Source organism: Schistocerca gregaria, chromosome 4, assembly GCF_023897955.1.
Source record: "Schistocerca gregaria isolate iqSchGreg1 chromosome 4, iqSchGreg1.2, whole genome shotgun sequence".
Taxonomy (NCBI): Eukaryota; Metazoa; Arthropoda; class Insecta; order Orthoptera; family Acrididae; genus Schistocerca; species Schistocerca gregaria.
This window is the reverse complement of record NC_064923.1, coordinates 679933605-679956587: the sequence shown is the minus strand read 5'-3', so window position 1 is coordinate 679956587 and position 22983 is coordinate 679933605. Positions and strand designations below refer to the sequence as shown.

The 22983-nt window shown below is 43.5% G+C and overlaps 1 protein-coding gene across 3 annotated transcripts in view; it reads left to right on the top strand.

The window, feature by feature from the left end:
* LOC126365988 (sodium/hydrogen exchanger 2-like) overlaps positions 1 to 22983 on the top strand; it is a 457436-nt gene that overhangs the window by 117604 nt on the left and 316849 nt on the right. The window contains exon 1 of one of the 3 annotated variants that reach the window (XM_050008801.1): positions 15327 to 15379. The exons of the other annotated variants lie outside the window; for them this stretch is intronic. The gene's annotated coding sequence lies outside the window, so the exon portion shown is untranslated. Of the gene's footprint in view, positions 1 to 15326; positions 15380 to 22983 lie in introns of those variants that run through there. 3 annotated transcript variants of the gene reach the window in all.

Genomic DNA, 22983 nt, shown 5'->3' with positions numbered 1-22983 from the left:
ACTCATTGGCCAATGGCCTTCACGTAAAGTCCGAGAGCAGCTACGTTTGCATAGAGTTGCAGTGCTAACAGACAAGCAACAGTGCGTGAAATAATGGTAGAAATCAATTCGGAACATATGACGAACGTATCCGTTAGGACAGTGGAGCGAAATTGGGCGTTAATGGGCTATGGCAGCAGACGACCGTCGCGAGTGCCTTTGCTAACAGCACGAAATCACTTGCACCGCATACCTGCGCTCATGATCATACTGGTGGAACCTAGACGATTGAGAAACGGTGGCTTGTGGTCAGATGAATCATGATGTTAGTTGGTAAGATCTGATGGTAGGACTCGAATGCGGCGCAGACCCTACGAAGCCATACACCGAGGTGGTCAACAAGGCGCGGTTCAAGTTTGTGGTGACTCCATAACGGTGTGGGACGTATTTACATGGAATGGACTGGATCTCTGGTCCAACTGAACCGATAATTGACTGGAAACAGTTATGTTCGGCTACCTGGAGGTTTTTGCAACCCTTCATGGGCTTTAAATCCCCAAACAAAGATGGGATTTTTATGGATGACAATCCGCCATGTCACGAGGCCACAGTCGTTCGCGACTGGCATGAAGAACATTCTGGACAATTCGAGCTAATAATGTGGCCACCGACATCGCCTGACATGGATCACGTCGAAAATATATGGGGCATAATCGAGGATGAGTTCGTGCACAAAACCTTGCTCCGGCAACACTTTCACAATCATGGACGGCTGTAGAGGCAACGTGACTCAATATCTCTGCAGGGGACTTCCAACGATTTGTAAAGTCCCTGCGACGTCGAGTTGCTGCACTACTCTGGGCAGAAGGAGGTCCGACACGATGTTAGGAGGCATCCCATGACTTTTTCCTCTCCTCAGTGTCTGGTCACTGTTCGTGACACGGGAAACGTCAATCCGTGCTTGCAGTTCACTGAAACCTCTGACAAGAACTGGCCGGGAATGCGTAACAGCAGCCCACTTTGGAATCTTTCCACAGGATTGCCTATGTGCAGACGCGAACTAAGTCGAAGCGACAATACAGAGCGAATTATTTGCCTACATCGTCTGACACGTCCGGATCGAAGTGCAACTAAGCCACAGCATGTATTACGAATCAAAATTTGAAGAGATACTCTAGTCACTAACATGCGTCATTTTTCTGTATGTCCACTGTTTTTCCACATACTTATTATGAAACCCCAAGGTAACTATACTACTGGCCATTGAAATTGCTACACCAAGAAGAAATACACATGATAAACGGGTATTCATTGGACAAATATATTGTACTAGAACTGACATGTGATTACATTTTCACGCAATTTGGGTGCATACATTCTAAGAAATCAGTACCCAGAACAAGCACCTCTGGTCATCATAACGGCCTTGATACGCCTGGGCATTAAGTCAAACAGAGCTTGGATGGCGTGTACAGGTACAGCTGCCCATGCAGCTTCAACACGATACCACAATTCACCAAGAATAGTGACTGGCCTATGGTGACGAGCCAGTTGCTCGGCCACCATTGACCAGATGTTTTCAGTTGGTGAGACATCTGGAGAGTGTGCTGGCCAGGGCAGCAGTAGAACATTTTCTGTATCCAGAAATGCCCGTACAGGACCTGCAACATGCGGTCTTGCATTATCCTGCTGAAATGTAGGGTTTCGCAGGGATCGAATGAAGGGTAGAGCCACCGGTCGTAACACATCTGAAATGTAACGTCCACTGTTCAAAGTGCCGTCAATGTGAACAAGAGGTGACTGAGACGTGTAACCAGTGGCACCCCATACCATGACGCCGGGTGACACGCCAGTGTGGCGATGACTAATACACGCTTCCAATGTGCGTTCACCCCGATGTCGCCAAACATGGATGCAACCATCATGATGCTGAAAACAGAACCTGGATTCATCCAAAGAAAATGACGTTTTGCCATTCGTGCACCCAGGTTCGTCGTTGAGTACACCATCGCAGCCGATCCTGCCTGTGATGCAGCTTCAAGGGTAAATGCAGCCATGGTCTTCGAACTGATAGTCCATGCTGCTGCCAAAGTCGTCGAACTGTTCATGCAGATAGTTGTTGTCTTGCAAACGTTCCCATCTGATGACTCAGGGTTCGAGACGTGGCTGCAAGATCCGTTACAGCCATGCAGATAAGATGCCTTTCATCTCGACTGCTAGTGATACGAGGCCGTTGGGATCCAGCACGGCTTTCCGTATTCCCCCCCCCCCCCCCCCCTGAACCCACCGATTCCATATTGTGGTAACCGAGATTTGATCTCGACCAACGTGAGCAGCAATGTCACGTCACGATAAATCGCAATCGCGATAGGCTACAGTCAGACCTTTATCAAAGACGGAAACGTAATGGTACGCATTTGTCCTACTTACACGAGGCATCACAACAACGTTCCACCAGGCAACGCCGGTCAACTGCTGTTCGTGTATGAGATATCGGTTGGAAAGTTTCCTCATGTCAGCGCGTTGTTGGTGTCGCCACCGGCGCCAACCTTGTGTGAATGCTCTGAAAAGCTAAGCATTTGCATATCACAGCATCCTCTTCCTGTCGGTTAAATTTCGCGTCTGTAGCACGTCATCTTCGTAGTGTAGCAATTGTAATGGCCAGTAGTGCATGAATAATGTTGTATATAGCCCGTACAAAATGCTAACGCGATGATGACTTTCGGGAAGATGGAGAAGGGCAAGGACGGTATTGGCTCAAATACAAGCAGCACTTTTTCTCTAAAATTTGGCAACGGAAATTTAGAGCATGGATTAGTACAAATCTTTGTATATTTTCGATTACCAGCGTTCGTACACTATTTTGAAATAGGGCAACAATATGACCAGTGTTTCGAAATTAATTGTTGAGTATGATGTAACAGTGTAATTATTTTTACATTTCGATTAGGTAGTGACTATTATTATGCCCGCAATTCCATTATTTTAGATGCAGCAAAAGGCACAGCTTTGCGATATTGCAGTGCCTGTTTTCTTGAGAACGAAGGAACCGGCACAGCGGCGACAAGAACAGTTAGGAGATACATGAAATGTATTCGCAGTTGTGAATACGAGCAACCATCAGCTGCCTAAGGAAATGACAACAGTGAAATTTTGTGTTATGTCTGGACTCGAACCCGGATTTCACGTTTTTCGCCAGCGGTTGCCTTAACTGCTTTGGTACAAACTTACGTATGTTGTCGTTCCACCGTTACACACCGTCACAACCTGTACTCGTACGTGCGTTATGCAATTCCCGTTCAGTGGGGGACATTTGAATTGAGAGTCAGTAATTGCTGTCGTTAGATAAATATGATATTCATGATATTGAAGTGCCTGTGTCGTTAAGAGAAACAACGTAATGTTCCAGTATCTACATCTACATCCATACTCCGTAAGCCAACTGACGACGTGTGGCGGGTGGTACTTTGAGTACCTTTATCGATTCTCCCTTCTATTCCAGGCTCGTATTGTTCGTGGAAAGAAAGATTGTCGGTATGCCTCTGTGTGGGCTTTAACCTCTCTGATTTTATCCTCATAGTCTCTTCGCGAGATATACGTAGGAGGGAGCAATATACTGCTTGACTCCTCGGTGAAGGTATGTTCTCGAAACTTTAACAAAAACCCGTACCGAGCTACTGAGCGTATCTCCTACAGAGTCTTCCACTGGAGTTTATCTATCATCTCCGTAACGCTTTCGCGATTACTAAATGATCCTGTAACGAAGCGCGCTGCTCTCCGTTGGATCTTCTCTATCTCTTCTACCAACCCTATCTGGTACGGATCCCACACTGGTGAGCAATATTCAAGCAGTGGGGGAAAAAGTGTACTGTAACCTACTTCCTTTGTTTACGGACTGCATTTCCTTCGGATTCTTCCAATGAATCTCAGTCTGGCATCTGGTTTACCGACGATCAACTTTATATGATCATTTCCACTTACGATGCTATCCAAAAGGTCATTTATGTATATTGTGAATAGCAACGGTCCTACGACACTCCCCTGCGGCACACATGAAATCACTCTTACTTCGGAAGACTTCTCTCCATTGAGAATGACATGCTGCTTTCTGTTATCTAGGAACTCTTCAATCCATTCACACAATTGGTCTGATAGTCCATATGCTCTTAATTTGTTCATTAGAGGACTGTGGGGAACTGTATCGAACGCCTTGCGGAAGTCAAGAAACACGGCATCTACCTGAGAACCCGTGTGTATGGCCCTCTGAGTCTCGTGGACGAATAGCGCGAGCTGGGCTTCACACGATCGTCTTTTTCGAAAGCTGTGCTGATTCCTACAGAGTAGATTTCCAGTCTCCAGAAAAGTCATTATACTCTAACATAATACGTGTTCATAAATTCTACAATTGAACGACGTTAAAGATACACTCCTGGAAATTGAAATAAGAACACCGTGAATTCATTGTCCCAGGAAGGGGAAACTTTATTGACACATTCCTGGGGTCAGATACATCACATGATCACACTGACAGAACCACAGGCACATAGACACAGGCAACAGAGCATGCACAATGTCGGCACTAGTACAGTGTATATCCACCTTTCGCAGCAATGCAGGCTGCTATTCTCCCATGGAGACGATCGTAGAGATGCTGGATGTAGTCCTGTGGAACGGCTTGCCATGCCATTTCCAACTGGCGCCTCAGTTGGACCAGCGTCCGTGCTGGACGTGCAGACCGCGTGAGACGACGCTTCATCCAGTCCCAAACATGCTCAATGGGGGACAGATCCGGAGATCTTGCTGGCCAGGGTAGTTGACTTACACCTTCTAGAGCACGTTGGGTGGCACGGGATACATGCGGACGTGCATTGTCCTGTTGGAACAGCAAGTTCCCTTGCCGGTCTAGGAATGGTAGAACGATGGGTTCGATGACTGTTTGGATGTACCGTGCACTATTCAGTGTCCCCTCGACGATCACCAGAGGTGTACGGCCAGTGTAGGAGATCGCTCCCCACACCATGATGCCGGGTGTTGGCCCTGTGTGCCTTGGTCGTACGCAGTCCTGATTGTGGCACTCACTTGCACGGCGCCAAACACACATACGACCATCATTGGCACCAAGGCAGAAGCGACTCTCATCGCTGAAGACGACACGTCTCCATTCGTCCCTCCATTCACGCCTGTCGCGACACCACTGCAGGCGGGCTGCACGATGTTGGGGCGTGAGCGGAAGACGGCCTAACGGTGTGCGGGACCGTAGCCCAGCTTCATGGAGACGGTTACGAATGGTCCTCGCCGATACCCCAGGAGCAACAGTGTCCCTAATTTGCTGGGAAGTGGCGGTGCGGTCCCCTACGACACTGCGTAGGATCCTACGGTCTTGGCGTGCATCCGTGCGTCGCTGCGGTCCGGTCTCAGGTCGACGGGCACGTGCACCTTCCGCCGACCACTGGCGACAACATCGATGTACTGTGGAGACCTCACGTCCCACGTGTTGAGCAATTCGGCGGCACGTCCACCCGGCCTCCCGCATGCCCACTATACGCCCTCGCTCAAAGTCCGTCAACTGCACATACGGTTCACGCCCATGCTGTCGCGGCATGCTACCAGTGTTAAAGACTGCGATGGAGCTCCGTATGCCACGGCAAACTGGCTGACACTGACGGCGGCGGTGCACAAATCCTGCGCAGCTAGCGCCATTCGACGGCCAACACCGCGGTTCCTGGTGTGTCCGCTGCGCCGTGCGTGTGATAATTGCTTGTACAGCCCTCTCGCAGTGTCTGGAGCAAGTATGGTGGGTCTGACACATCGGTGTCAATGTGTTCTTTTTTCCATTTCCAGGAGTGTATAACTTTCAATTAAAATGTGCTCTCTTGTAAGGGAATTACATAACGTTTAGAGGAGTACAGGCTGAGATGGGGGAAATACGACATACGGATGTTTGCGTGTGGACGTGAGCCATGCACGAATAGCCAAAACAGTTAAGTCGACCGCCCTCGTAAAGTGGGAAATCCGGATTCGAGTCCCGATCATGCACAAATTTTCATTGTCGTCATTCCATGATACAGCTAATGGTTCTCCACACTCTCACCAGCGAATGCATTTCATTACGGATGTAGTCGCCTCAGTATGCATGTCCGAAGAATACTGTATCGTGCTTCGGAACAACACAGACACCGCAATGTCGTAAAAAGTACGATGTGGATTGATCTGATTTGCGGCGTAGGATCACATTGTAGAATAGGCTGTGGAGGAAATCCTACACACGGCCAAAAGTTGGAAAATACCCTTAACTAGAAGGTAAGATTATTTCCTTCGTTCAGGATAAAACAGTTCAGGTAAAGGTCTTGGAAACTGCGAAGACCTAAACATACAACAGAAATAATTCCATGACAGAATCGATTGGTGCCGCAAGTGTATGCGTGGAAATGATCTCTCCATCCGAAGAGGAGGAGGAGGATATTGGTGTTAAATGTCCCGTCGACAACAAGGTCATCAGAGACGGAGCGCAAGCTCGGATTAGGAAAGGATGGGGAAGGAATTCGGCCGTGCACTTTCAAAGGAACCATCCCGGAATTTGCCTGGAGTGATCTAGGGAAATCACGGAAAACCTAAATCAGGATGGCCGGACGCGGGATTGAACCGTCGTCCTCCCGAACGCGAGTCCAGTGTGCTAACCAATGCGCCACCTCGCTCGGTTCCATCCGAACTTCCGGAAGATTTCACCAGGAAACTCGTCAGTTGAGACAAGTAATCCGAATGCGGCAGCTGCCCGCTTACTCCCTCCACCAGACGTGCAAAGCAGATGAGACACCCGTCCTTTCGGACGCGCCGGGCAGTACGACAGTGCAATATAATCGGGTGGAAACTACACTGCGCAACACAATTAAACGATCACTTTTTCGAAACCCCGAAACTCTCTCCCACTGTGAAGAGGAGTTCCCACCTTGGCTCAAAGGTCCGTACAACCCTCCTGTGTAGCGGCGCAAAAGCGTGGCGCCCTCTGACGTCACCCTCGGGCTCGACGTCGCTGCAGACAGCAAGGCGTCGACACACGCGGAAAAATATCACATAGCCACCAAAAATCATCACAACTCTGCCTAGTGCCCAGTACCAGCGTCGACGTGTCACGTGACGTGAAGGTCGTCATCCTGTAAAGAAACTGGTCTTCTACTTCTTTTTTTTTTTTAAAAAAAAAGGTCTTTTAAATAAGACAACATGACCAATACAAGGAATCCAACTACCCCTGTTAGTCATGGACAAAAAAATTTGGCATAGTCTTTGTCAGAACGTGCAGAATCTTATGTAGGGCCAATAAGACGTCAATTTTAATCTAAATATGGTATGCCAATGTTTGCGTAGTAAAAAAAAAAAATTAGGTAATTCAGTACAGTTATTATGTAGATGCTATAAATCACTTTAATGGGGGCCAAATGAACAGTTGAAGTCAATATAATTCCAGTAAACCTGCAAAAGTAAAAAAAAAATTATTGTAGGGGCCTACATACATACCGCGCATCTGCTGGATGTCCACGAAATACGTAATTTTGTTTTGAATGAGAAAAAAGATGCAAAAATACTATTGGTCAGTTTTCAAGCAGTAATGGCGGACAGCATCAGCTGGTAATATACGTAATTTTATGGTAGCTAATTTCACTGCACAAAAATAAAATATGTATTCCTTCCAAAAGAAGCTACACACAAACATTAAAATAAAATTATGATGAGCAACAAAATGTCTGAGAAGAATTTAGAAAGAAGATTATTAATTGAATTTGGTGGGTTTTCAACACTGTCAACAAGACGAAATAATGGAAAGAATATTTATTGGAACTAAACAAAATTGAACCTTAATATTGTGACAGTATTTTTAAAATAGATAATTTAACTGCAAATTTTTTAATTTTGAAATGAGAGAGAGCGTAATAATTTTCTTTTAATGTCTTAACTGTTGCTGCAGGCAGTGCGATGACGTCAGCGGTGGTCCGCGCGGACGATGTGTGAAGTTAGTCCTGGTTCGTGGCGCGAAGATAATGATGGATCCTCCCGTTTCATTAATATTCCAGTTACGGCGGTGGTCCACGTCTCCGTTGTAGTCGAATCAGCTGACAGCGCTGGCGCGATAATAATAGTTCCAGTGTGTGCGTTGTCGTTACTCAAGTGACGTTTTATTAAAAATTTATTAATCACGGGGTTCGGGTTGGTCGGAATTAGGCAATGTCTTTAGTATTTACGATATATAGCCGGTTAATGCCAATACTATGCACAGTTCTTTCACCGTGTTGCCACAGGAAAACAGTCACATGTGTTCATCACTATAAGAGTCCGTTAACCATCAGTTCAATTTACGTCGTCGTCTTTAAGACATTTTGGATGATATAATAAATGTTTCTTGATCAAATCACAGCTCTGTTCTTTTACTTAACATTCTGGTTTGTTCCACTTCCACGCAGTTCTAACAGTTAGTGTCTCCACACGACAATGGTGTCTGCTTCACGACTAATTGTCACAAGTTCACAAAGTATGTAAAATCGTCACCGCAAACACCCGATATACTTTTCAGGTTTTACTGTTCACTTAATAATGCACGATCTCCCAATAACACAGCGGACACACTGTAATTAATTGTTCCTACGCGTATCACCGTCTTTCACGCCGAACTTTGAAACGTTTCTCAACCCACGAACAGGTCACGATACCACAACTCGCACGCTCTCTATCGATAGTCGTTCGCTCTCTCTCTCTCTCTCTGACACAATACTTCTCCTAGCCTAACCAAAGATTTACAAAGCATATAAAATCAGAACATTCATATTCGTACAATCTAAAATATAAAACAGTAGCAAAATGAATGAAGAAACAATGTGACGTATTAACAAATAGTGAATTGTTGAAATAAATGATACATAGTACTATGACAAGGTAAAGCACAAAAGAAAAAAAAATTATCGACTTTCGGGGAAAGCAATGTTTTTACAATCCCTGTTTCTTTTTGTTTTTTGTTTTTTGATGCCTCTGCGATGGGCGCCACAGTTCCGACGCCCGGCTTTGAAATTACTCGATTTTCTTATATAGGCGGCAGAGGAAAATATTTCAGACACACCGCCACTCAGTACTGATACGGAAAGGTCTCAGAGGGCGGCAAAAAGGGTGTCAATGAAAACACACCTTGCTTTGGGTTGTTGATTCCCACACATTTGGCTGTCGTAAACGATAGGTCACAGTGCGACGAGCGACAGGACGACTTTCTAGACAAACCTTTGATACTGCTGACAGCGTCGGCCGTTTCAACCATTCTCTACGGACAGCGTGGGCCTGCAACCCCATTGAAAGGCATCGCACCTCTTGGTGGAGTGTTGCGTGGCCTCAATATTGGTTCTGGTTTATGGGGTGGAGCCACTAAGGACCCTTCAATGATATTCGACGAAATTTGAAAGTGATCAGAACCAGCGAAGTACGTAATCAGTGGACAGGAGGCGGCGGAGGCGGGGATTCAGCTTTGTCAGCAGTGAGCAGTGACAAAGGTTGTCATGAACGTCATCCTGTGACAGACACATCGTTCAACATCCATTAGATTTCGCATGCTACCAGCGGGCGCTAATTCATCGACATAGCGCCACTCAGCCTAGGGATGTCGATTTGGTTACCGTTACGCTGGCGCCTAGTAATCAGTTACTGAACAGCTGCATTTTTAAAGCGCTCAACAAACGTGGGCGCGTGGCACTGAGGGTGTTGCTGAACTCGGGGGAGGGACAAATCATGTAGAAGTAGATGATTAAAGGGCTGTGACCATCCCTCATATTTGGTATTGTGAGATGACTGTCACATGTTGCTATGCTATATTGTTTCATTTTGCTGCCACTGTTTTGTTGAGAGTGTTGGGCACGTTTGCTTGGGAGGAAAGATTTGCGTTTTTCTTGCTGGGAAGGTGCGCCCCGGAGTGGTCTCTAGTTCTTGTTTGTAGGCAGAAGGCAGTCAGTCAGTCTCATTAGGAGGGCCGATCATCCTCTAGGAGTTGAGCAGTTTCTCGGGAGTTGAGCCTTGGCGTGCTGTGTGCTTTCGTTGGCTAGAGCCGGCGCCTGTCCTCACTAAGGCAGAGGCTGTATAGTCACCCATGCCGTCCCCACAGAATAGTTGAGCATTACAATTTTTCCTTTCTGTACGTACATCAAAGGACAGGAGGCCGTGGCTCTGCGTGAGCAGTGCGGACGAGTCACGTGCTTTTGACCCAAACGTTTGGTGCATGCAGTCAAATGAATCGTCCCCACCACCACACTTGGCGCAAAGAGGATGACCAATCGGTGGCACATGGAATCAACCCAGCAGCAACCTTTTATTTGCTAATTTGCGTTTTGTATGCCAAGAGTGGGAAGTTTCTGCTGTGTTCCCTTTTTTCGTGGAATAAAGGGTATTCAGGTTTGTCACATTGGCAATAGCATTGCGTCCCCCCCTCCATGTCCAGTTTATTTATTTCATTTTTTTTTTTTTTAGTTGATAGCTGATGGCAGAGAAGAAAGTTTCTGTGCTGTTCGTCTCCTGACAGCAGTCTGGTGCTGATCAGCACACCCCAGCTGATTTCTGGGGAAAGTATGTGTCGTAGTTGCAGCAGTGTGATCCATATTGCGGGTAGCGTGCAAGTTGCTTGTTCTGTGACGCAGATTGTGTTGCCTGGTTGATTGTATTTATTGATCTCTTTTGCCTCGTTGACTCTGAATTAACGAATTGCTCAGATGAGAAAATCTTGCAGTGTTTTCTCCATATTGTCTTCCATATGATTTGTCACAGTCAGTTCCACAAGAAAGTGTACGCCATAATTTTAAATGTAACGTCGACAGCCACATCTCTGGTAGTGATCCAGAATCTGAAATTGATGCACTTTGCACAGTGTATAGATAAACAGTGCCGTAGTTGAATGTTTTATTTTCTCGGTTGTATTTCAAAATGAGTACAAAACATCGGAAACGTCACAAGGCAGTGCTCTTTGTAAACCATCGTTTTGGGCCTGGTCTCCTCTTTCAAAAGCCTGTAAGTGTGAAATGTTGCTTCAACAGACTGCCAAACACCCGGTAAAATTGCCTGTTCGAGGGTGTTTCTCTAAACAGGTTTTTGGCTATTTTCACTTCTTTACAGCCAATTTAAGAACTTAAACATGTGCAATGTGTATCAAAAATGCCCTCTGAGGTCCTTTAAGAAGCTGTTTGATTCGAACGAGGCAAATTGGGCGCCTCAAGAGGATAATGATCGGAAACATCGCAGCCGTCTCTGTGCAGAGCGGAAACAAGACAATGGTGTGTCCACGATGCACTGGCCTGCATGTTTCCGGTTGCAAATCAAATCGTTAATGTTTGGTCGTATATTAAGATGAAGCTTAAAGGAAAGCTAATATATACTTTGAATCAGGACAATATGAAGACCATTACCGAGGGAGTTTGCAGAAACTCTTGTGAAAAGCGCGCCAAAAATGTGCCAAGCTTTAATCGATAATGGTGACGATTAGATTAACTGCTAGGTAATTGTGCAATTAGTAATAACATGTAATTCATGTAAACATGTATTTTAATAGTGTCATTTATTTCATACAGATAACGACGTACACTTTCTTGTGGAACTGACTGTACATTCCATAGTGTTTGTATCAGTTTCTGTAACTTCTTTTGAGATTTTCAAAAACTTGGCTCTCTGTCAATTTTATGTGACTTGTGTGCATCATAAAGAATAAATAAATTACTTTATAATTTCAAGGGTTCCAACCATGGATATTTTCCTATATTTTAACAGATTACATTTTAGTTTTTGGATTGTTTCCTGTACTTACTGGCACGTTGCTGTATAGATTAGTGACATCAACTGAAACAAATTTACCATTAGGACTTATTTGTATGTATTTTATATCTCTTGCCAGAGTGCGCGAATTTTTGACTGTGTACTTTTTGTTGAAAGTATAAAGTTTCGTTATTAGCGTGTTTAGTTTTTTGCTTATCAAATATGATGGGCTATTTATGCAATTAATTACGGGCCGAAGCGGAACCCTCGGTTTTTTTATCTTTGGTTGGACTCGTAATTTTGGTGTAGTTGGATCTATTACCATGTATATTCTTGCTTCGTGTCCAGTGAGAATGGGATTACAGTTTTTAATGGATTTCTTTATTTTAACTGCATACCTGCTGGCAGGGTTGTGTGGTAGTTCTGTGATATTGTTAGAGTCAAAGAATGACGTGACCTTATCCACGTATATAGTCGTTTCTGTTTAGTATGATCACACTATTTCCTTCAGCAGCTTTTAATGCACAAATAGTGTTGGGAGGGTGATAATTCTAGTGAATGGGGAATTATCACAAAGGGAGTCCCCCAGGGTTCAATTTTAGGTCCTTTCCTGTTCATTATTCATGTGAATGACCTCCCGCTTAACGTTCAGCAAGCGGAACTAGTACTTTTTGCAGATGACACGAGTGTTATAACAAATCCCTTTCCACAAAAAGCAGCTGAAGATATTGTTAAGGACGTCTTTCAAAGAATTATTAAGTGTTTCATAGAAAATGGACTTTCATTCAATTTTGAAAAAACTCACTATATCCAGATCTGTACACCGAATAGAGTCATACCGACAGTTGGTGTAACATATGAACAGGGCTGAGTTAACAGGGTAGATTTCTCCAAATTTTTGGGTGTTCACATTGATGGCAACTTGAACTGGAAGAGGCGTATACCACTGAGCTTCTCAAACAAGTTCAGCTTCTTCCGCTCTTCGTATAATCACTACTCTTGGTAATAAACAGATCAGCCTCCTAGCGTACTTTGCATATTTACACTCAATAATGTCTTATGGAATAGTTTTCTGTGGTAACCCACCACTTAGACATAAAGTATTGATTGCACAAAAGAGAGCAGTGAGAATAATTAGTGGTGTTCACCCAAGGACGTCATGTAGGCACCTTTTCAAGGAGTTAGGTATTTTAACGGTACCATCAGAGTACATATATTCGCTAATGAAATTCGTTACAAATAATCCTGTGCGGCTGGTCCAGACGGAGGTTCGAGTCCTCCGCCGTACATAGGTGTGTGTGTTTGTCCTTAGGATAATTTAGGTTAAGTAATGTGTAAGCTTAGGGACTGATGACCTTGGCAGTTAAGTCCCGTAAGATTTCACACACACACTCACACACAAATAATCCATCTCAATTCACGAAGAACAGTGATGTTCATACGTACAACACTAGAGGGAAAAATGACCGTTCCTATCCGTTATTGAAGCTGTCAGTTGCTCAAAAAGGAGTACCTTATTCAGCAACAAAAATCTTTGATCATTTGCCCAACAACATAAAGTGTCTGGCAAGAAGAAGATAAAGTTATAAATCTAACTTGAAATCATTTCTTTTGGACAACTCCTTCTACTCCATGGACGCGTTGCTGTTTCAGAAATGGTAAGAAAAATTGTATCTCAAAATGTAGTTGCATGTGTAGAGCTAAAAATTCAGTAATATTAATATTAGCGCTACTCATTATATATATATATATATATATATATATATATATATATATATATATATATATATGTGTGTGTGTGTGTGTGTGTGTGTGTGTGTGTGTGTGTGTTGTAATCTGACTTGTTCCACATCATATCGATAAAATAATCGGGAAAATGATCTACCGAAGATGACATAAGTAAAACTAATACTAAAACTATAGCATTATTTAATAGCAGTTTATGGTTTATGCTATTCCGAATTTTCTGTTCTGTCTTGGGCTGGTACTTGTATGTATTGTGTTTGCTTAACTCGCTGTCTACAATGTTTTTATATTAACTGTAATTTCATTTAGTTTTCTGTGTGAGAGATTACCTACATCTATTGCAACCTTGGCAGTGGCTATCAAATGCTTTACTGAATTTTTCTGTATTGTTCAGGCTATGTTGTATTTCAGACCTTTTGTAAGGAGATTTGTTTCGTTATCTGTAAATTCTGTATTTGTGAAAGTTTCTAAACTCGGGTAAAACTGAAAATCAGTCGTTTGTGATGCTGAATGTGTAAAAGTTTTGTGAAATGGTTCAAATGGCTCTGAGCACTATGAGACTTAACATCTGTGGTCATCAGTCCCCTAGAACGTAGAAACTACCTAAACCTAACTAACCTAAGGACTTCACACACATCCATGCCCGAGGCAGGATTCGAACCTGCGACCGTAGCGGTCACGCGGTTCCAGACTGAAGTGCCTAGAACCTCACGGTTCTTGTTATGGGTACGATATGTCTGCTTGTGTTCCATATATATCTGTCTACAAACTATGCTATATACTCAAAAGTTAAAGGCGTACTTTATGTGTGCTACATAGAGTTCTTGATTCACTGTTTCTTTTCAATGTAATTTGTCCTGTGAAACTTCCTGGCAGATTAAAACTGTGTGCCCGACCGAGACTCGGAACTCGGGACCTTTACCTTTCACGGGCAAATGCTCTACCATCTGAGCTACCGATGCATGACTCACGCCCGGTCCTCACAGCTTTACTTCTGCCAATATCTCGTCTCCTACCTTGCAAACTTTACAGAAGCTCTCCTGCGAACCTTGCAGAACCAGCACTCCTAAAAGAAAGGATACAGCGGAGACATGGCTTAGCCACAGCCTGGGGTGTGTTTGTCCTGTATTTCTTGTCTTATCCACAATCTTGATGCGTAGGTCTTGATTTGAGGTACATAATCTGGTCTTGCTGTCATTTTTATGAAGACAGACAACGCTTGTTATTTTTGATGCCTTCAACTATCTTCACCATTTTGACTTTTAAGCAATTCGCTTTCTCTGGCAAGAGATATAAAAGACATACAAAAACCACCTGATGGTAAATTTGTTTCATTTGATGTCACTAATCTATACACAAATGTACCAGTACAGGAAACAATCGAAATAATAAAATATAACCCCTTACAGTGTAGGAAAATATCCATGGCTGGAACACTTGAAATTCTAAATCTTTTGGAAATAGCATTAGAACAAAATTATTTAGACTTTAACAAAAACAAAAAATTACATTCAGACTTGACTTAGACTCCAAGATCACTCAATTCTTTTACAACTTCCCCCGCCCCTCCCCCCCCCCCCCTTTGACTTTCAATATAATAAGCCATCCGGTACATTGCACTCACCCGACGCACATTAAGGTCTTCCACTGTTTCATAGAAGACTACTTTTACGAAGCGACGGACAGGTTGTGGCGCCTCTGCAGGTAGACAGAGCATTTAGGAGAGGTATTAGCGTCCGTGGTACTCATTAGCCGTCCGTGGATTCGCGGAACACAAGCCAGACACCTGTCGGCACAGCGGAGCAACGACACGCTTATTTTCCCTTCCTCGCGCAGTGTAATAATGTAGTACGGCTCTGCATACGCTACGTGACGTGGGATTCAACGAACGGTAAGTATTCGTCTTCAACGACAGCGTGCAAGCAGCAAGGCATTTCTGCTTTCGCCGTGTCTGAAACCGCCCTGTCACTTCCGTGAAGAGAGATCTCAGCATTCTTCTTCATCTAGATTTACGGTATTTTATGTTTCTTGAAGTCATCGGGAGAAACATCAAAAGAACATTTCAACACTTGAGTAATATATGTACCTTAATTATTCGTGACGTTTTTTGGTCGTAATCGAACATATTTCTAAAAGAAATTAGGAGCTACTCATTCATACAGAGTCATTCATTTACCTTATTCCGTAGCACCGTCAAAAAACAAAGATCTTGAGAGATGTGGAACGAGTCAAGATAAACATTGACAAAAATTAATGTCTAGAATGTATTAATAATAAACTGTCGTTGTACTGATTAATGCTATTTACCTTACCCAAATAAAAAGGTCTTGCTCGTAAATTAAGTAGTTGTTTATCTTGTATGATATTTCAGTATTTACCAGATTCCATTTGTATTTCTGAGAGAAAACAGCTATCTGCACCTCTAAGAAAGAACTGTTTTCTATTCACCAAACACTGCTACTATTCGTGCAGCCTTTCAATGAACGCTACTATTTGTCACATAGCTAATAGAAAATTTCAATTCTTGAATCTGGACAATCAGATAAGTTATAGAAGGAGAAGTATCTATTGAATCTGTAAGGATTTCCCACTTTCTTGCTTTATAATAGACGGGGACTCTTTGCATACCTATACTCTAGACTACTTAACTCCATTCTGTATTCAAACCAAGGAGTCAGGTCTGCTTGATACAGATGCTGTGCTAAATTGTGATTTATTTTTCGTGGATTGTATTGTTGCTTAAATATCTAATCTTTCTGGTCTTGGATCTCAAGCACTCTCCAAGAAGGAATGCTTTCCGATTTTATTTCGTATGTTACTCTTCTCATTCAAGTATTTTCATTATTCTTTTAACGATCTTGATATAGTTACTTTCATTTTCGGCGTTCTCAGTACACTGTTCCATTTGACGATTTGTTGTATCGAAGTAATTTTTCACAAGTTTGCAAATGAGGGCGTTCGTTATTGAAGTTTATTCAATTAGGCGGGGCGATAAACATCAATTCGGTGAATGGTCTCATCAAGATAATCATCGCCTGTAATTAATTGTAGTGTTGACACTGTTTCGTTCGGTGGAATTTTCTAATAACATCTCTATTATACAGGGTGTAGCTAGATTCTCTTTACCGACTTCGTGGACAGGTTTGTTACAGCAAAACAACAACAAAATGTCTAGTAAACGTGGTCTCTAGAATGCATACCTTAAGAGCTGTGAGCACTTGCTCATCGCTGGCCGGGGTGGCCGAGCAGTTCTAGGCGCTACAATCTGGAACCGCGCGACCACTACGGTCGCAGGTTCGAATCCTGCCCCGGGCATGGATGTGTGTGATGTCCTTAGGTTAGTTACGTTTAAGTAGTTCTAAGTTCTAGGGGACTGATGATCTCAGATGTTAAGTCCCATAGTGCTCAGAGCTATTTGAACCATTTTTTGACAATTCATGCACTGAGCTACAATGCCTGAACATAACTTCAGATGCTAGGCAAGCCTACAGGTTGTACTGTTGTATTGGACCATGTACGGCACATGTGCAATGTTCTCAATACGTTGCAAGTCTCAGCCGTTAACGGGAGAGTATTCTGTATAGTGGTGAGTGCATTCTGTCAGAGCTAAGTGAGTTGTAACGTAGACAAATTGTTGGTGATTATATGATGTGTTCTTCCTTAACCATGGTACCAGAACTGTTTCAAGAGGAACACATCGAAGATTTACACCGCATACAGGGAAATCGGAAAAGCATCTCCCCCTAAGTCAAACTGCGGACGAAACCGTGTGTTGAGTGATCGTGATAGACGTGGAAGAGGTTGGCGACGAAAAAGAAGAGGGCGACAGATGAAGAAGTCAGTGCAGAACTGAATGTTGCACTCGCGAACCCAGTCCGCACCAAGCGAGCTCGAAGTGAGTCAAAGACCATCCATCACTGATGCAAATGCCTGTAGCAGAAACAAATGGTTCCGAAGTCGTAAAAACTGGACTATAAAGCAGTGGAAGAAAGTCATTAGGTCGGATGAATCTTATTGCACACTATTTACATGTTTTGTGAGAGTTCACGTCCCAAGAGTGATACGTGGCACGTTTCGGTGATGATTTGGGTACCCATATCGAGGTATTCCATGGGCCCCATGCTTACTCTGCGAGTTCGCATTACTGCCAGGGATTATGTAACCGTTTTGGCTGATAAGATCCATCCAGTGGTACAGCATTTCCTCACCAATGGTGATGCAGTGTCCCAAGGCGACGGGGTTCCTGTTCACGCAGGTCGCATCGTCCAGGACAAGTTTTATGAGCACGAGGATGAACTGTCGCAAATCCCCTGGCCATCATAGTTATCCGACCTCGTGGAAAGTGTGTGTATAATGGTTTAGTATGAACTTTTTTGCTACTGACTTTGTTCTCCTGTTTTTGTTTTGGTGGAGATTATCGGCAGAGGTTGCTTGGAGACAGTGGAAGCGGTGTATGAACGGTTGGCCGTGTCCAGTCGTCGGGACGGGATCTTTCTGGAAGTAGCTAGATTGCCACAGAGTGTTAATGATTGACTTTGGTCTAGAGACAAGTTTAATTAAGTTGTGGTAAGTTCCTATTGGACCAAATTGGTCCCTAAGCTTACACACTACTTAATCTAACTTATAATACCTTACGCTTAGGACAACACACACATCCCTGCCCGAGGGAGCTCCCCGAACCGTGGGAAGATGTCTCGGACTATGCGGCTGCCCCGTGTGTCTGACAAGTTTAATCCCGTCTCGCGAATCAAAGCGATGCTTGCACGATCCTTATTTAAACTAGTTTTGAAAATATAGCAGTACTGAGGGCTGATAGGGGTTCTCCAATAAACACTTTCCTGAGTGGATCTGTGGAGCGATACGTCATGTAATGTATATCGCGCCCTGCACATTGCTAGAAGTATATTCTGGCCCCGTACGTGAGTTGACGGACATCACGTCCTGCCTTCCCTACATCACAGCACTGCATGTCTTTTCTCAGTGAAAATTCAACTTTCTTTCCCTCCCATATAAAGTGTCCAATGTCTCCCATTTCGAACGAAGGCCCCATCTGACCCTTTCTACATCTTCACGTTCTTCCATTGCAAACCACAATGAAGTACATGGCACAGACTACTTCCCACTGTACCACACATTAGAATTTTATTCTTTCCAATCACATAAGGAGCGCGGGAAGAATGACTGCTTAAATGCCACTGCGCACTGTAATGGATCTGATCTTGTCTTCGTGCTACGTAGGCTGTAGTATTTTCCTAGATTCCTCATTTAATACTGGTTCTTTATACTTCGTAAGTAGACACTGAAGACCCTGTCTGCCAAATATCGCGGCGCTCTCCCGCGAGAGAAGCAAATTTGTGATCCTTGACTGAAAATTGATACCTAACTTCTCATGGTCGGCGTTCAGTAATGTAGATCTTTTTCTTTTTTTTTTTTTAAAAAAAAAGAAAAAAGACATCATATTCGACGTTGCCTATAGACATTATTTATTTCACTATTCCCGTTTCGGCCACTGGGCCATTTTCGAGTGGTTCTGCAAAAGATTTTGCTTCAACATATGTCAGACTTCAAAATCCTCCGACATGTATGCATGCCTATTTTTGACGATCACATGTATATGTGTAGGACTATTTTAAAATCTGACATGTGCTGAAGAAAAACCTTTTACGGTACCATTTGAAAATGGCCCAAAGGCCGAAACTCCAATAATGAAATAAATAATTTCTACAGTAAATTCCGAATATAATTTCGTTTTAAAAATATATCGATAATGCCATTTCTTTATATAAATATCGTCGTTACCGGTTTCGAACAGGCAGATTCTTCTTCAGACGATTGTTCACATCTAGATTTACATTGTTTTTGGCTCTTTATTACACGTTGTGGCGAAAAATCCTTGGGATGGTGGTGCTGGCCAAACACGCACTTCATTTGGTTGTAGTGTTGTTTACTTGTCTTCGCAACATATTTAACAGTATATGAAGCACTTATTTTGTTTAAAGGGTTCCGAACTGTAGAGTGTAACATGGCCGTGTGACAAAAATATGTCACTGTTTTTGAAACAGCGTGGTGTAACCTTGTTCCGGTTTAGAAGAGTTCGTCTTCACACGGAACTGGCTCTCCTTCGCATGACAATGCCGCACCACTTACAAGCGCTGCAACATGTGCAACAATCCGATGCCTTGGATTCATTGTCATCGATCGTCCTCAGTACAGTCCCGACTTGATCCCATCTGATTTTCAGCTGTTTCCAGTACTTAAAGAACAACTTCGAGGACTTAGTTTGATAGTGATGAAGCGATGCAAACAGAGGTGAGGTTGTGGCTCCGTCAACAAACTCAAACATTCTACAGTGACGGAATCAACAAACCAGTCTCTCGTTTGGAAAAATGCGTTCGCCGACAGTGTGACATGTTGAGAAATAAGTCTGTAGACATTAAGAATAAATATGTAGAATGTTTTATTTAAAAAGCTTTAAGAGTTTTCACATAAAAAATTCGGAGGCAATGCTTTTCAGTACGCTGTCATACATCCATGTAGTGTAAAGCAACCACACACACACACACCAAAAAGTTTTTGTACAAAGATGGTGATATCACAACGGTCAACTTGGTGTTTTGTACAGAGCCACAGTCTCAGAGTGTCAGTTTTCGACAAAATAGCAAACCTCCGATCATTTTCATGCTGCCCTTTTTCATTATGTTCAATATCCTGTGTTGGTATTGTTTAGCATGCGTCCCATACAGTTGAGAAATACGCTAGCATGGAGTCTTTTGTAAGCAATCTCGTGACTGAAAATTACCTGCCGCGTGATAGGACATCCAATCCTTCGTCTGAAGCAGTTAAATTATACCACATAGTTAATTGGAATCGAAATACTCGTTCAAAGTTAGCTAAAACACATCGTAAAATATCTTTGATTCTGGAAAATACAAAGAAAAGAATGACCGAAGAAAGGTACCTGTTACAGAAGTGTGAATCAGTCCCGTAGTTTTTCAGACAGAGCATTGTCACTCCAGCCACAAATTAAAGCTTTGATCTGCCTTGTCGTGTCACGATATTAACTTCTCTATATATGACTCTATCTGACGTCCTCCCTTCAAACACTTTTATGGGGGAGACACATTTGACATAATTTTCAATGCTTATTTTTTTCAAAATCTTTCGCTTTGCAGTGGTGTGCACCTCGTAATGAAATTTCCTGAGAGTCTCAAAATGAGTGCCGTTGCAGCACCGGAATTTGAGACTGGACCTCTAAGTGCGAACGCTCTTTCTTTCCAGCTGGCTGCTGGTCGATAAAAGGAGAGGCTCCGGTTTCGAATCTCGGTCGCGCACAGTTTTAATTCTCCCGGTTTCATTTCCAGTCGCCGTAGTCCTTTTGTTCCTAATTTCAACGTTGGTTGTGGGGTCGAAACGATTTCTCCCAGCGTAAAAGTTGCAAGTCGGAATAAGAAAAGAATTTTCAACACACATCTTTATGTATGTAAAAAGTGGACCTTGGAGTTCACGAGGCAATAGAACATGAAATTGTGACTTTAAGCTCTCGGATGTGCCATAATTGCCTTACGACCTCCAATAGCGAGCAATTTGATTGATTACAATTATTCTGGTTACCTCCCTTGTTTTCCTACAAAGTACTGCGTTTATGTGAAGTGTACCGTCCATTACATTGATTCACTGTTACAGGAAAAATAATGACGGAACGAGAAGCGAGTTTCTTCGCTGAATTATCCCTCAATGTAAAATAATCAATAGCAAAAAATAGACTGTTGGGTATTACAATTGCAACAGCATGAAGACAGCACGCAACAAACATAAAATTGGGATAGCCGGCCGCGGTGGTCTAGCGGTTCTAGGCGCGCAGTCTGGAACCGCGCGACTGCTACGGTCGCAGGTTCTAATCCTTCCTCGGGCATGGATGTATGTGATGTCGTTAGGTTAGTTAGGTTTAAGTAATTTTAAGTTCTAGGGGACTGATGGTGTTAAGTCCCATAGTGCTCAGAGCCATTTGAACCATTTTTTAAAATTGGGATAAGTGTACTGCATGCTTTGATATGCTAGGGATTGGCACTTTCGCGTATCGGAGCGAAATTGGTAAGAGTCACGTTGTCTACATTCTGTGTATAACGGAACTAGCACAGCTGGTTTCTCATTCAGAAATCGCTGGCCGCTGTGGCCGAGCGGTTCTAGACGCTACAGTCCGGAACCGCGCTGCTGTTACGGTCGCAGGTTCGAATCCTGCCTCGGGCATGGCCGAGTGCTACTACCACGAACTATTATCCACGACTGTATAGGGAGGCTATTGAAATTTATAAACATGAAGATAATTTTAAGAGAAAAGAAGAGGCCTTAAAATTAAGCGAGATATGGACAGTGGCGTTACAGAATCGCTAAGCGATTTTGATCTATGACGGACTATTATCGATAGTTACATTTTATCTTTGACTAGTTTTCTCTCTGGTACTATGTGCAAGCTAGACGACGCCCACTTTCCTCACTATTTAGGCCGCTCTCCGACGCCCGACTCGTCAGTCGGCAGGACCCAGCGGGACCAGCCATACCTCTGAGGATGTCCAACGTAGTCTTGGACGAAACGTTAGGAATAGAAGTATTCCATGGACCACGGCCATATAACCCGGAAGAATTATCAACAACAGTACCATCCGGTCGTGAAAGCCTTCATTGTATGATAACGGAGTTTCTGCCTTGACTGAACAATCTCCCACGAAGTCTACACATAAACGTGCTTCGGAAAACTCGGCATGCAGAGGACAACAGTGCGATATCACATGCAAAAGCCCTTAAGGTCAGACATTTTCGACTGACGTGCGTAAACTAATTATCGGATACATACTGTAATGAGCGAGTTTCAGCATGCTGCTTTTTGTTAATGAACCATTCCAAGCTTATGTTGTCAGATGATAGTGCCATTTACCTCAGCTCACGCGCTAGAAACATTGTCGTTTGCGTCCAAGAGAATCCTCATTACCCAGTGGAGTTAGAAAGGATCCCGTCTCACGTAATGGTATGGGCACGCTGACATCACAACATCTGCTTGGGCACTACATTTTTGAAGGAACTGTAAATGGCGATAATTATTTAATGTTACAGACATGGTTAATACCTCAGCTTCGACAAAGGGGCCTCGCAGTTCGCATGATCTTGCAGCAAGACAGAGCGCCTCCTCATTACGCTCTTGCAGTGTGCGAGCTCCTAAATGCACGCTTTTCAGGACGGTGGATAGGTAATGGTTCATCAGCAGCACCAGCTGCTTTGAAATGACCCCAAGATGTCCTGACATCACCATACCTGACAGCTCAGTATGCGCACGAATCTGCACGTCATTACGCTATAAACGAGAACTGCGCAATGCTGTTGATGTATTTCGCACTATAACACCGGACATGCTCAGAAATATGTCAAGAAGAACATGGAGCCTTACGAAAATATGTGTACAATCGATGGGGAACATACTGGTTAATTGGACATTTACTACGT